A 15,952-nucleotide genomic window follows, 5' to 3' on the forward strand; every position below is an offset into this window, starting at 1 on the left:
TCTCCTCCGCGGCGTCTTCTGTCTTCTTCTCCTCGGGCCGCTCCGCACCCATGGCATGGGGGGGGAGGCTCCCGCTCTTCTCTTCTTCTTTTCTTCTCTTCTTCTCTTCTTCATTTTCTTCTCCGGGCCGCTCCGCAATCCATGCTGGCATGGAGGGAGGCTCCCGCTGTGTGACGGCGCTCCTCGTCTGACAGTTCTTAAATAACGGGGGCGGGGCCACCCGGTGACCCCGCCCCCCTCTGACGCACGGTGACTTGACGGGACTTCCCTGTGGCATTCCCCGTGACGTCACAGGGAAGTCCCGTCAAGTCACCGTGCGTCAGAGGGGGGTGGGGTCACCGGGTGGCCCCGCCCCCCCGTTATTTAAGAACTGTCAGACGAGGAGCGCCGTCACACAGCGGGAGCCTCCCTCCATGCCAGCATGGATTGCGGAGCGGCCCGGAGAAGAAAAGAAGAAAAGAAGAAGAGAAGAAGAGAAGAAAAGAAGAAAAGAAGAAGAGAAGAGCGGGAGCCTCCCCCCCATGCCATGGGTGCGGAGCGGCCCGAGGAGAAGAAGATAGAAGACGCCGCGGAGGAGATGCTGGACGAGAACGCCGGAGGAAGAACCAGAAGAGCCAGAAGAACCAGAAGAACCAGAAGATGAAGGAAGATAGAAGAAAGAAGAAGCATTTAAATAAAGGAATTGTCAAAAACTGTCTCTTGTCATTTTTAACATTTTTGACACTTTCTTCGTGAAATGGTAGGGGTACTTATGTACCCCCTTACCATTTCACACAGGGTGGGGGCCGGGATCTGGGGGTCACCTTGTTAAAGGGGGCTTCCAGATTCCGATAAGCCCTCCGCCCGCAGACCCCCACAACCACCGGCCAGGGTTGTGGGGATGAGGCCCTTGTCCTCATCAACATGGGGACAAGGTGTTTTGGGGGGCTACCCCAAAGCACCCTCCCAATGTTGAGGGCATGTGGCCTGGTACGGTTCAGGAGGGAGGGGGGGCCGCACTCTCGTCCCCCCCTCTTTTCCTGTGGCCTGCCAGGTTGCGTGCTCGGATAAGGGTCTGGTATGGATTTTTGGGGGGACCCCACGCCGTTTTTTTTTTTTTTTTGGCGCGGGGTTCCCCTTAAAATCCATACCAGACCTGAAGGGTCTGGTATGGAATTTAGGGGGAACCCCACGTCATTTTTTTTTTTAAATTTTGGCCGGGGTTCCCCTTAATATCCATACCAGACCTGAAGGGCCTGGTATGGAATTTAGGGGGACTCCCACGTCATTTTTTTTTTTTTAATTTTGGTTCGGGGTTCCCCTTTGGGGAATTCCCATGCCGTTTTTATCAATGAACTTCTATGTGTATTGTCGGCAATGCAATAGCCGCGAGTAGTTTTAAATGAGTTTTTTCCTTCAAAATGTCATTTTGCTGTCAGACTGTTCTAAACACAGGAAACATGCGTCCCTTTACAGGCACACTATAGACACCCCCCAGGTACGAAATTTAAAGGGATATTACACTTTTATTGATTGACTTTAAGCATTATTAAAATCACTGCTCCTGAAAAAACGGCCGTTTTTAAAACTTTTTTTTGCATTGATCCATGTCCCCTGGGGCAGGACCCAGGTCCCCAAACACTTTTTATGACAATAACTTGCATATTAGCCTTTAAAATTAGCACTTTTGATTTCTCCCATAGACTTTTAAAGGGTGTTCCGCGGCATTCGAATTTGCCGCGAACACCCCAAATTGTTCGCTGTTCGGTGAACTTGCGAACAGCCAATGTTCGAGTCGAACATGAGTTCGACTCGAACTCGAAGCTCATCCCTACTGACAGACAGGCTTGTCTTGTTACAGTATTTTAAAGAAAATTACTGGTGTTCTTTTGATCCTATTAGTACCACAGTCAGGCAGCTAGACTATTTACAGTTAGTGCAGTGAGTCCTGCCCACAGTGTTCTGCTAAACCTACAAGTAAGTGGGGTGCGTCCTGCTCACAGTGTTCAGCTAAACCTACAAGTTAGTGGGGTGCGTCCACCTCACAGTGTTCAGCTAAACCTACAAGCTAGTGGGGTGCGTCCTGCTCACAGTGTTCAGCTAGATCCGTTTCTGTTATCTTCTTACTGACAGGCAGGCTTGTCTTGTTACAGTAAATACAGCTACCTGAAGAAAATTGCTGGTGTTCTTTTGATCCTATTAGTACCACAGTCAGGCAGCTAGCCTATTTACAGTTAGTGCAGTGCGTCCTGCCCACAGTGTTCTGCTAAACCTACAAGTAAGTGGGGTGCGTCCTGCTCACAGTGTTCAGCTAAACCTACAAGTTAGTGGGGTGCGTCCACCTCACAGTGTTCAGCTAAACCTACAAGCTAGTGGGGTGCGTCCTGCTCACAGTGTTCAGCTAGATCCGTTTCTGTTATCTTCTTACTGACAGGCAGGCTTGTCTTGTTACAGTAAATACAGCTACCTGAAGAAAATTGCTGGTGTTCTTTTGATCCTATTAGTACCACAGTCAGGCAGCTAGACTATTTACAGTTAGTGCAGTGCGTCCTGCTCACAGTGTTCTGCTAAACCTACAAGTTAGTGGGGTGCGTCCTGCTCACAGTGTTCAGCTAAACCTACAAGTTAGTGGGGTGCGTCCACCTCACAGTGTTCAGCTAAACCTACAAGCTAGTGGGGTGCGTCCTGCTCACAGTGTTCAGCTAGATCCGTTCCTGTTATCTTCTTACTGACAGGCAGGCTTGTCTTGTTACAGTATTTTAAAGAAAATTGCTGGTGTTCTTTTGATCCTATTAGTACCACAGTCAGGCAGCTAGACTATTTACAGTTAGTGCAGTGCGTCCTGCTCACAGTGTTCTGCTAAACCTACAAGTTAGTGGGGTGTGTCCTGCTCACAGTGTTCAGCTAAACCTACAAGTTAGTGGGGTGCGTCCACCTCACAGTGTTCAGCTAAACCTACAAGCTAGTGGGGTGCGTCCTGCTCACAGTGTTCAGCTAGATCCGTTCCTGTTATCTTCTTACTGACAGGCAGGCTTGTCTTGTTACAGTATTTTAAAGAAAATTACTGATGTTCTTTTGATCCTATTAGTACCACAGTCAGACAGCTAGACTATTTACAGTTAGTGCAGTGCGTCCTGCTCACAGTGTTCTGCTAAACCTACAAGTTAGTGGGGTGCGTCCTGCTCACAGTGTTCAGCTAAACCTACAAGTTAGTGGGGTGCGTCCACCTCACAGTGTTCAGCTAAACCTACAAGCTAGTGGGGTGCATCCTGCTCACAGTGTTCAGCTAGATCCGTTTCTGTTATCTTCTTACTGACAGGCAGGCTTGTCTTGTTACAGTAAATACAGCTACCTGAAGAAAATTGCTGGTGTTCTTTTGATCCTATTAGTACCACAGTCAGGCAGCTAGACTATTTACAGTTAGTGCAGTGCGTCCTGCTCACAGTGTTCTGCTAAACCTACAAGTTAGTGGGGTGCGTCCACCTCACAGTGTTCAGCTAAAGCTACCTGTAGAAGGTTGGTGGTGTTCTCATACTACAGGCAGGCAGTTGATTTTGCTAGCTGCAGTATCAGTACATATATATATATATATATATATACTGTATATATATATATATCCCAGCTTAGTGCAGCTACAGGCCATTAGTATGTCTGGAAGGCCAAGAAGGAGAGGCAGACAGTCACAAGCCAATAAGAGAGGGCAAGCAGGCTCTGTGTCTAGTGCTGGTCGTGGAGACGGTGCATCCTCATCAGCACGTGGCCATGGGACACGCTTGGCCTTTTTTTCGGCAGCTGGCCATGTTGAGCCGCAACATGCGGAAGACTTGGTCGAGTGGATGACCAAGCCGTCCTCATCCTCCTCATCCTCTCTCACCCATGCCCAGGGTACTTTGTCTGGCAAAGCAGCGGCCTCTTCCCTCGGCTCAATGTCATCAGTGACTCCTTCCCTAGCCCCACCATGTCCTCCTGAGGAGTCCCTCGAACTGTTTGACCACAGTGTTGGGTACATGCTCCAGGAGGATGCCCAGCGTTTGGAAGGCTCTGATGATGATACTGAGCTCGATGAAGGCAGTAACACGAGCACGGACAGAGGGGGTGCCCAAGAAGGACAGCAATCTGGCAGTCATGCTCCCCCTGCTGCAGCATACTGCCAGGTTTGCTCCAGTGATGAGGAGGGAGGGGATGATGAGGTCACTGACTCAACGTGGGTGCCTGATAGGAGAGAGGAGGAGGAGGAGGAGGAGGAGGCGGCACATCACCAACGAGGCAGGATGCCCTCCAGGGGCCAGCCTAAGGGCAGCATATTGACTGCATCACACCCCAAAGCTCCACATGTGCAGGGCGCTGCAGTCTCTGCGCGTTATTCAAAAAGTTCTTTGGTGTGGGCCTTTTTTGAGACGAGTGCATCAGATCGCACCGCTGCTATTTGCAACATATGTCTCAAGCGTATCTCGCGTGGCCAAAACATCTCCCGCTTGGGTACCACATGCTTGACCAGACATATGTTGACCTGCCATGCAGTTCGTTGGCAAGCGTATCTAAAAGACCCACACCAAAGAACAAAGAGGACCTCTGCTTGCTCCTCATCAGCTGAGATTTCCAACCCCACTAGACCTTCAGTCCTCTCTGAGACCTGCACTGAGAGGAATGAAGGTGTAGAATTAGGTGTGTCACAGCCACGTACTTGTGGGCAATCTGATTTTGGTACACCGACGTCAGATTGTACCAGGCAAATTTCCCTGCCCCAGCTGCTGCACCGCCGAAAGAAGTTTGCTCCCAGCCATCCACATGCCCAACGGTTGAATGCTAGCTTGGCAAAATTGCTAGCACTTCAACTGCTGCCTTTTCAGTTGCTAGACTCTGCCCCCTTCCGTGAGTTTGTGGAATGTGCGGTTCCTCAGTGGCAGGTACCCAAACGCCACTTTTTCTCACGGAAGGCGATTCCAGCTCTCTACCAGCATGTGGAAGGCAATGTCCATGCCTCGCTGGACAGGGCGGTCAGCGGTAAGGTGCATATTACCGCTGACTCATGGTCCAGCAGGCATGGATCGGGACGTTACCTAAGTTTCACGGCGCATTGGGTGACTCTGCTGGCAGCTGGGAAGGATGCAGGACAAGGTGCAGTAATGTTGGAGGTTGTTCCGCCACCACGCCTCCAAAATGCTAATGATTGTGACACACCTCTCTCCTCCACCCCCTCCTCTTCTTCTTCCTCCATGGCCTCTTCCTCGGAACCAGCGGTGCTCCGTAGTCGTTCAAGGGGCTACGCAAGTACGCAGGCCAAAAGATGCCATGCGGTGCTTGAGCTGGTGTGCTTGGGGGACAGGAGCCACACTGGGGCAGAGGTTCTGTCAGCTCTGCAGGGGCAGGTTCAGAGGTGGTTGACGCCACGCCAACTTAAGGCAGGAATGGTGGTTTGCGACAATGGCACCAACCTCCTCTCTGCCCTCCGACAGGGACAAATGACCCATATGCCCTGTTTGGCTCCTGTCCTTAACTTGGTGGTGCAGCGGTTCTTGGGCAGGTACCCGGGCTTACAGGATGTCCTGAGGCAGGCCAGGAAAGTCTGTGTGTCATATAATGCCAGTGCTCGGCTGACGGACCTCCAAAAGGAGTTTAACCTGCCCAAGAACCGCCTAATCTGTGACATGCCCACCAGGTGGAACTCAACGTTGGCCATGCTGCAGCGGCTGCACACGCAGCAGAGGGCCATCAATGAGTACCTGTGCGACTATGGCACCAGGACAGGGTCAGGGGAGCTTGTTTTTTTTCCCCACGCCAGTGGGCCATGATCAGGGATGCATGCACTGTCCTGTCACCATTTGAGGAGGCCACGAGGATGGTGAGCAGTGACAGTGCATGCATCAGTGACACTGTCCCCCTTGTCCACCTGTTGGAGCACACGCTGCGTGGAATAATGGACAGGGCACTTGAGGCAGAACAGAGGCAGGAAGAGGAGGACTTCCTTAGCTCTCAAGGCCCCCTTTATCCAGACAGTGTTCCTGCGTGCCCGCCGATGACACAGGAAGAGGACGAGGAGGAAGAGGAGGAGAAGGAGGAGGAAGATTGTGTCAGTATGGAGGTGGAGCCTGGCACTCAGCATCAGCAGCAGTCTTTAAGGGATCAGTCCCAAGAAACACATGGACTTGTACGTGGCTGGGAGGAGGTGGCTGCGGACCATGTCGTCCTTAGTGACCCAGAGGACTCCGGACCGAATGCCTCAGCAAACCTACGCTGCATGGCCTCCCTGATCCTGCAAAGCCTGCGTAAGGATCCTCGTATTCGTGGTATCAAGGAGAAGGACCAATACTGGCTGGCAACCTTCCTTGATCCACGTTACAAGGGTAAGGTTGCGGACCTTATCTTGCCATCGCAGAGGGAGCAGAGGATGAAACATCTTCGGGAGGCCTTGCAGAAAGGTCTGTGCAACGCGTTCCCAGAGACTGGGAGGTTACAAACTCCTGTTTCTGGACAACGTGTTGCTGAGGCTTCGGTCAGTCAAAGAAGGAGCGGTGGAGAAGGTGGCCGTCTGACCGATGCGTTCAGACAATTTTTTGGTCCGCAGCCCCAAGGTATGATCGGTTCCAGCAACCATCGCCAGCGTCTGTTTTACATGGTGCAGGAATACCTAGGGGCAAGATCAGACTTGGACACCTTTCCCACCGAAAATCCTCTGGGTTACTGGGTCTTGAGGATGGATCACTGGCCAGAGCTTGCACAGTATGCAATTGAGCTACTGGCCTGTCCTGCATCCAGCGTTCTTTCGGAACGCACATTCAGTGCTGCTGGAGGCGTGGTAACCGATCACAGGGTGCGTCTGTCCACTGACTCGGTTGATCGACTGACCTTCATAAAAATGAATGAGTCTTGGATCACCACCAGCTACCAAGCACCTGATGCTGATGTAACCGAATAATTTTTTTTGAAATCTCAGATCCCTTCAAAGACTGCCTATGCTGATGCTGAGTGACTATCCCTGAGTAATTATCCTCTTCCTCCTCAATCATCACGCTGATAGCTTGTAAGAACATTTTTGGTTCTGGGTGCCACCACCAGTGCCTAAGGCACAATTTTTCAGCCCCTGTTTAACAGGGGCGTGTAATTACGATTTTTGATGTAATACTTTGCAGCAGGGCTCGTTCCTGCATTCCAACTAGAGTGTCTGTGAGGGGTTGCAGTGTTGTGGCACCAGCACCAGTGCCTAAGGCCCAATTTTTCAGCCCTTGTTTAACAGGGGCGTGTAATTACAATTTTTGATGCAATACTTTGCAGCAGGGCTCGTTCCTGCATTCCAACTAGAGTGTCTGTGAGGGGTTGCAGTGTTGTGGCACCAGCACCAGTGCCTAAGGCCTAATTTTTCAGCTCCTGTTCAACAGGGGCATGTAATTACAATTCTTGATCTAATATTTCACAGCAGAGCCCTGTGAGGGCTTACAGTGTTGTGGCCACAGCAACACCTCTTTCTGCTGAGTATATAGGGCAGGACCCTACTTTCAAACAACTAACTTACAAACGACTCCTACTTGCAAACGGAAGGAGACAACAGGAAGTGAGAATAAATCTACCCCTAGGAAGGGAAATTCTCTCCTGTAAGAGTTAATATGGGAAAAACATTTCTCCTTTCCACTGATGCTTTCCAATCCATTGGGACAAAAAGTGAGGTGAAATCTTCTGAAGAGGAGGAAAGACAGCAAAACAAATGTCACAGGGGTGATAACCCTTCCCTATGTTTTCCAAAAAGCTTAAAAAAGATTTTTTGGCTGGAGCTAAACACGTTAAAAATGTACCCGTTCAAAATTACAAAGAGATTCTACTTAACAACAAACCTACAGCCTGTATACTGCTGTTCAGAGTATATAGGGCCTGGTGGCCCCACACCTTTCCTTATTTTAATTTGGGTGTGGGGTTCCCCTTAATATCCATACAAGACCCAAAGGGCCTGGTAATGGACTGGGGGGTACCCATGCCGTTTGTCTCACTGATTTTCATCCATATTGCCAGGACCCGACATTACATTAAACCCGCAAGCAGTTTTAAATGAGATTTTTTCCTTTAAAAATGACATTTGGTGCAGGGACTGTTCTAAACACGGGAAACACGCGTCACTTTACAGGCATACTATAGACACCCCTCAGGTACGATATTTAAAGGAATATTTCACTTTTTTTTTTTTTTACTTTAAGCATCATTAAAATCACTGCTCCCGAAAAAACGGCCGTTTTTAAAAGTTTTTTTTGCATTGATACATGTCCCCTGGGGTAGGACCCGGGTCCCCAAACCCTTTTTAGGACAATACCATGCAAATTAACCTTTAAAATGAGCACTTTTGATTTCGAACGTTCGAGTCCCATAGACGTCAATGGGGTTCTAACGTTCGTGCGAACTTTCGGTCCGTTCGCAGGTTCTGGTGCGAACCGAACCGGGGGGTGTTCGGCTCATCCCTAGTGGAGAGATAGATTTGTGTGTCGTCAGCGTAGAAATGATATTGAAAGCCATGACAGGCTATCAGCTGTCCCAGGGAAGAGGTGTAGATTGAAAATAAAAGAGGTCCAACAACAGAACCTTTGGAGACCCCGACGGAGAAGGGAAGAGGAGTGGAGGAAGTAGAATTGTAAGTGACACTGAAGGTGCATTGGGATAGGTAGGATGAGAGCCACTTAAGAGCACAGTCACAGAGACTGAGGGAGTAAAGTTTTTTGAGGAGGAGGGGGTGGTCAACCATGTCAAAGGCAGCTGAAAGGTCCAAAAGTAGGAGTACAGAATAGTGTCTGTTGGTTTTTGCAGTTAGTAGGTCATTTGTTTTAAAAGAGCAGTTTCTGTGGAGTGTTGGGGGCGAAATCCGGATTGAAGGGGATCAAGAACGTTGTTCTTAATGAGGTGGTCTCTCAGTTGGTTGTAAACCAGGCCTTCAAGGAGTTTAGAGCAAAAGGGGGGCAAGGAGATAGGGCATAGGTTGTTAAGATTGGAAGGGTCCAAGGACGGCTTTTTAATTATGGGGGTGACCAGTGCATGTTTTAGAGCATTGTAGAAAATGCCAGCGGTGAGGGAGAGATTGAAGATGTGGGTTAGAGAGTGTAGGATGGAGTCAGAGGGTGACCGTAGCATTTGAGATACACAATGGGGGATTTCCTCTTATTGGGAATTGAGTCTCAAAGCAGTATTAACAAAATATTAATAATAATAATTGCATATTTTATTGATCAAAAAGTTAAAAAGACAATCAATAAAAACCACAAAGAAAGAGTGGATGCTTAATGCACAATGGTAATGTTGGTAAATTGCATCCAAATTAAAAACTTTGAGGGGGTGAGATGGTTTGCCAGTAGGGTTCAAAAACTGAGAAGCCTCTTCTGCCACTGAGGGACTAAATGGTTCCACACCTAGGACACGACACAAAGGGCATCCCGCCCACCAGCTGGGGCCACGCTGCTGTTCTAACAACAATGATATGTAGTTGTTGGCTACAAAAGAAGAGAATGTATACAGTGTAGAGAGGTCTATCCCACACAGGAGAAAAGAAGAAAGCCAAAAGAAAAAGGAATTATATATATATATATATAAAGATGGGGTGATATCTAAATTAGACTCACACCTACTGGGGTTTATTTTATAGATATATGTATAGCTCTATATGATTGGTACATACCTGGCTATGTGTGTACAGGGTGGTTAGCCCAAGTAACAGACATGAAGGTGAATAAAGGTGTCCCCAAAAGTGCTGTCTGGTCTCAGCGCAAAATGTATACATTCTCTTCTTTTCGTGTGTACACAAATCCGATGGACAAAGTGCCACGCATGCTCAGAATAAATAAAGAGATGAAAGCTATTGGCCACTGCCCCGTTTATAGTCCCGACGTACGTGTTTTACATCACCGCGTTTAGAACGATCGGATTTTCAGACAACTTTGTGTGACCGTGTGTATGCAAGACAAGTTTGAGCCATCCGTCGGAAAAAATCCTAGGATTTTGTTGTCGGAATGTCCGAACAAAGTCCGACCGTGTGTACGGGGCAGTAGAGTGGAGATTTCATCACGGATTGTATCAATCTTGTTTTTGAAGTGATTAGCGATCTCCTGGGCAGTGAGTGAGTCAGTGGGTGGAGGCAGTGGAGGACGAAGTAGAGAGTTGGAGGTAGAGAAGAGTTTACAGGGACTGGATGAGAAGGTGTTAATCAGAGTTGAAAAATAGGTTTGCTTGGCAGTGTGGAGGGAAGAATAGTATTTTTGGAGGGCAGATTTGTATTGGTTGAAGTCTTTGAGAGACTTAGTCTTGTGCCACAGACGCTCAAGAGCGTGACTACATTTTGAGAATTTTAGTGTCATCTGTTTGCCAGGGTTGTAGTGGTCGAGGCCTGATTCTGCGTGTAGTAAGGGGAGCAAGCTTGTCCAGGGTAGAGGACAGGGATTTATTGTAGATGGACGTGGCTTGGTTGGGGCAGGACAGGGGAGAGATTTTGTCATAGAGGTGGTCAGTAGCAGAATAGAGGAGAGAGGAGTTGAAGTTGCGAAAGTTTCTACGGGTGATGGTTAGGTGATTGGAGGGAAAGGTGGTGGAAGACAGGGGGAGAGAGAAACTAATAAGTTGATGGTCGGAGACAGGAAAAGGATTGTTTGAGAAGTTGCGTGGAGTGCATAGGTAGGAGAATACAAGGTCAAGAGTGTTGCCATCAGAGTGAGTAGAAGCCTGTAGCTATTGCTTCAGGTCAAATGAAGAGGCTAGACTAATGCCCCGTACACACGGTCGGATTTTCCGATGGACAATGTCCGATCGGAGCGTGTTGTCAGAAATTCCGACCGTGTGTGGGCGCCATCGGACATTTTCCATCGGATTTTCCGACACACAAAGTTGGACAGCAGGAGATAAAATTTTCCGACAACAAAATCCGATCGCGTCAATTCCGACCTTGTGTGGCCTGTTCCGACGCACAAAGTGCCACGCATGCTCAGAAGAAATTCCAACACGGGACAGCTCGTTCTGGTAAACTTAGCATTCGCAATGGATACAGCACTTTCGTCACGCTGCAATGTTAAAAATGGTTTAATACAGCGCACTCTCTTCTTCTTTATAATGTGACAAGAATTAAGTCGTTTTGCTGCTCGTATTCACACACACTTCTCACAAACTTTTATTTGTGTTTTTTTAGTGGGATTCCCTGAATATATTGTTATTAGTTGTCACATCTGACAGTTTGATATTTTTTAATTTTTTTTTATTTTGGATTTTAAGCCTTTTTTTTTATTTAATGTTTGTATTTTTTCCAAGGCTGATCTTTGTTCAATGTTATTTTTATTTTTACTCCAGAATATTTTTGGGTGTGTTTTGTGTGTCAAGTTACCCCAACACCATTGATATCTTTTATTATTTAATCTCAAGGAGATTGTTTGTTGTTGGTGTCCCTTGTTCATTTCACATTGTATATTTGAAATGTACCTGAATCCTCACAAACAAACTGTCCTTTTTGAAGTAAAACACATAGGAGAGTATAATTCAAAACAAAAATCCTTTATTAAGGGATCAGAACCAAACAAAGAAGAAGGCAACACTGGATCAACAAGAGAAATTAGCGAAGCCTGGGACCCCCACGGCAGACATCAATTCTTCAACATCAAAATTGGTGGCCTGAGGAGTCCATATGTAAGGGAGGGCAGTCTGGTCCGGGATTCACAGAGACTTGGATAGCAGCAGATGACATCTGTGTTCGCAGGCTGTGGTACCACAAGAGGCTGCATTTTTTTGCCCAACAGACTGGATCCAGGATCCTCACTGTCTGGTCTTCCTTTCACGCTTCATTCCCGGCTGTGGCTGTGCAGTTGGAGATGTGGCAGGAGGAGGAGTAGGACCTGGAGGAGGAGTAGGACCTGCAGGAGGAGGACCATCCCAAAGCTGTGTGTGAGGTGTAATTTGGCCCCTCATATCTTTCTCCAGAGCCTCCGATATGAGGGCCTCACACATGGCTTTTTGGCCCTCCTCCAGCCTCTGCATTTTATAGGCTATGAATGCAGCAATGTTCTCCTGCCTGGTGTGTGGTGCTCCCAGGACCTCTGTAGCCCTCCAAAAGAATCTGATAGCCGCCTCCTCTAGGGCACTCGTCCTACTGCCACTTTCTGTTTTCAGGGGGGGGTGGAGGGACCTTGATATCAGCCAGCCGGCTCGGCCCGGCCACCTCCTGGCTGAGACTTCCCTGTGTATGAAAAAGGGACATAGTTGTAATGTTTTGCATCATCAATCACAATCCTTAATTAGTACTCCCAACTAACATATAGTTCACATCATTGATTGGACAAGCAGAAATATTTAGAGGAATGCTATACCTGGCTCAATCTGGGCTCCTCCACATGCGTCCTGGAAGGCCCAGGTTGGGCGTCAGAAGCCTCAGCCGGGGGGGAAGGAAGCGTGGAAGGAAGACTGGAGAGGGATGGCCTGAGTTCAGTCTGGCCTGCCAGAAAGTGCAGCCTGTCGTAGTACAACATCCTGGGGACATAGATGTCACCTGCTGCTCCGGATCTCTGTGAATCCAGGACTTTATTGCGCTCCCTCAGATATGTGCTCCTCAGGCCACCAATGAAAATCTTTAAATAAGTGATGTCTGCCGTGGGGATCACCTGCTTCACAATTTCACACAATTGCTCCAGTGCTGCCTTCCTCTTTGCTTGGTTCTTGTAATGGGGGTGTTTAATCTCCCACAGACAGGGCAGCTCCCTTAGCATCTCCATGAATACTGAAATGAAGTCCTTATCTTTCAGTACCATATCCATGTTCACTGCAAGACACAACACAAGACAAAGCCTAATGTCACACAAAACTCTCCTAATCTTGTTACAATATAGGCCTCAATCTAGAAGCAGTATAGGCACAAGTTTGTCTCTTACCTTCGTTCTTACGATCGGCGCGTCCAATGCTCCTTCCTCCGCTCACAGATCAAACGTAATACGCACGCGTGTTATGCTTTATACACATTGCGCATGCGTGTAACTCCGCCCGCCCCTGACGTTCTTTCTAGTGTATTCCCCGCCCCTTTTCGTTCGGCGCAGTGGGGGAAGAGCATGATGGCGGACATACTGCAGGTGCGGGCTAATTGTAGCAACGAGGAGGAGGAAAGGGCGGATCCAGGCACGTCCCGATCCAGAAGGAGACGTTTTAAGGCCACAAATATGTCGTTTGGGGAGATGTTGGAGATGGTCGACATCATGAGGAAGTCCGACTATGACGGAAAATATGGACCTCACCCCAACCCAAACATCCGAAAGGCCAAGATCATGGCGAAAGTGGTCAGGAGTCTAGAGCGGAATTTCGGGGTACGAAGGTCTAAAGATCAGCTCAGGAAGTGGTGGTCGGACCTGAAGTTGAGAGAGCCAGAGCAGTACCGAAAGATCCGGAGAGTGCTGCAAAAAAGTAAGTAGTTGTGCTGTGTTCCTATTCTTTCTGTCTTTATTACGTTCGTTCTGCTCCATATGCTTTTATTAGTTGTAACGTTGAAAAAGGTCAACTTTAATGTTCATGGGCACATTATTCGTTCGTATCAAACATTTTTCTTTCGGCCTCTAGAACACCATTGTTTAGGCCATATACATTTTCACACATTTTTGGGGGCCTACTTGGATGCCAAATATTTGTTTGTGTAGATGAGTTTGTTACTAGAATGAAATGCAAACTAGATTGTGTGTAAGGAGAGGACACTGAGCAGCTGTTTTCACATCTGGACACTGGAGCACTAGTGTGGGACACAAGAACACCATTTTTATTAGGGGGGGCACACAGGTGCTCCAGTGTATACTATAGGGGGGGCTACATCTGTGAAGCTTGTACCAAACAGGTAAAGTATTGCAGCTTGACAAAGGGCAATAAAAAATATACATCTTGGAACTCTGCTAAAATAGACAATTGTACCCCACTTCCGAGCAATGTTTCCTATTTCTAGTTCTGCCATCAAATATCTGTGTGCTAAGTATACCATTTTTGTTTTATATAGGGGAGAAAAGACTCGGACACCCCTCATCCCAGGAGACCAGAGACCCACCCCCTCTGGAAGAAGGGGAAATACCAACACAAGAAGAAGAGCAGGAGGAAGAAGAAGACGTGGTGGAGATTGGCACCACAACAGGTGAGTGTCTGCGACCACAGGCTCAGGTAAAAGAGATGGATGGTGGCAGATTTTTGAGACCTTTTTTTTGTTCTTTATCTCTTTTTAGGTGATCGTGATCCAGAACGCTTTACATCTGAAAGTGCCCAGATACTGATCGGGGAGATCATGGGGTGTAATCTCCAATTGCAAAACATCCAGCAACAAATCAGTGATGTTATTAAAAAAAATAATAACATCATTGATGTTTTGGGGCGAATTTAAACCCCACAAAATCACCTGTTTTATCGTACCAAAATTTTTTAAATGTTTAGAAAAGCCAAATTTGGAGGATGCACACAGTGTGCCAACATGTGCTATCTGCCATCACGGGAGATCAATGGACGCGTTTTGGGGGTGCAACCCCTTCCTCAATTATAAAGTAGCGTTGAGGAAGGGCTTGCTCCCCCAAAACACGTCCCTTGATCCCCCCTGATGGCAGATAGCACATGTTGACATTCGTAAATTGGTGTGCATCTTCCAAATTTGGCTTTTCCAGGGGTGATTTCCCCCCATCTGAACGCTATATCAAACACAGTTCATAAATACTCATGTCTGATATAGCCTTCAGGTTTTACCATATGTGAACTTTGTAAGTTCAAGTTTTTTGGCTTTCTTGTTGGTTTTACACAGGCCTGTTTTATCTGAAATGGATATTTAGATTTTTGATAATGCTACTGCAAACATTGTTATACAACAAACATGTTGGTTTGTTTTAAAAACCTTTGGGAAATGCACATGTGATTGTGCAGGTATAAAAAAGTGCCTTACTCAAGAATGTGTGGATTATTGTCTCAACACTACAACACTTTTGGGGTGATGTAATTGCTGTTTTATGCAAAAATGGGGGTTATTTCCTAAGGGCAAATCCTCTTTGCACTACAAGTGCAGGTTCAGTGCAGTTGCAAGTGCACTTGTAGTGAAATGTGTTTTTGCATTTAGGAAGTACCAGCCAACACTGTTTTTTATAAGGTTACCCAATCACGACATTTTCTGCACTCAACACATTTCTGTCAGGGTCAGCTAAAACAAACACAAGCAGTAAATGTCCACAAAGAATTTCTTTTGGTTGTTTTTTATTTGAAAAAGGTGTCACAGATTGTCTGGCATATTGATAGCCCCCCTACCCCCAAAGAACTCCAGGTAGCGTAACCGGACATCACGGACATTCAGGGAGGGCAAGCCAGGACGGCCACTTTCAAGCGCCGTCAGTGTTGATGGATTAGGGATTCCGGCCTCAGGCCCAACTGAGCCAGCATAGTTGGCTGAATGTTTTCTTAAAAAATTATGGAGAACACAGCAGGCAAGTATTATATGGTTCAGTTTATACTCCGCCATATGGATGGGTGTCAGAAATAATCGGAACCGGCTGGCCAGGATTCCAAATGTGTTCTCCACCACTCTTCGGGCTCTGGCCAGCCGGTATTTAAAAACCCTCTGTTCCGGGGTGAGGGTCCTCATCGGGAATGGCCGCATCAGGTGGTCCCCCAGCGCAAATGCTTCATCAGCAACAAACACAAATGGGAGACCTTCAACATTGTCCTCTGGAGGTGGCAAGTCCAAGCTGCCATTCTGGAGACGCCTGTAGAACTCCGTCTGGGCGATCACTCCACCATCGGACATCCGGCCATTCTTCCCCACGTCCACATACAAGAACTCGTAATTAGCCGACACCACCGCCAACATCACTATACTATTAAACCCCTTGTAATTATAATAGTACAACCCCGAGTTGGGTGGTGGGATGATGTGGACGTGTTTCCCATCAATTGCCCCTCCGCAGTTAGGAAAGTCCCACCGCTGGGCAAAGTGGGAGGCCACAGTCTGCCATTCCTGTGGCGTTGAAGGAAACTG

The sequence above is a fragment of the Aquarana catesbeiana genome, linkage group LG01 (assembly GCF_042186555.1).
Source record: "Aquarana catesbeiana isolate 2022-GZ linkage group LG01, ASM4218655v1, whole genome shotgun sequence".
Lineage (NCBI taxonomy): Eukaryota > Metazoa > Chordata > Amphibia > Anura > Ranidae > Aquarana > Aquarana catesbeiana.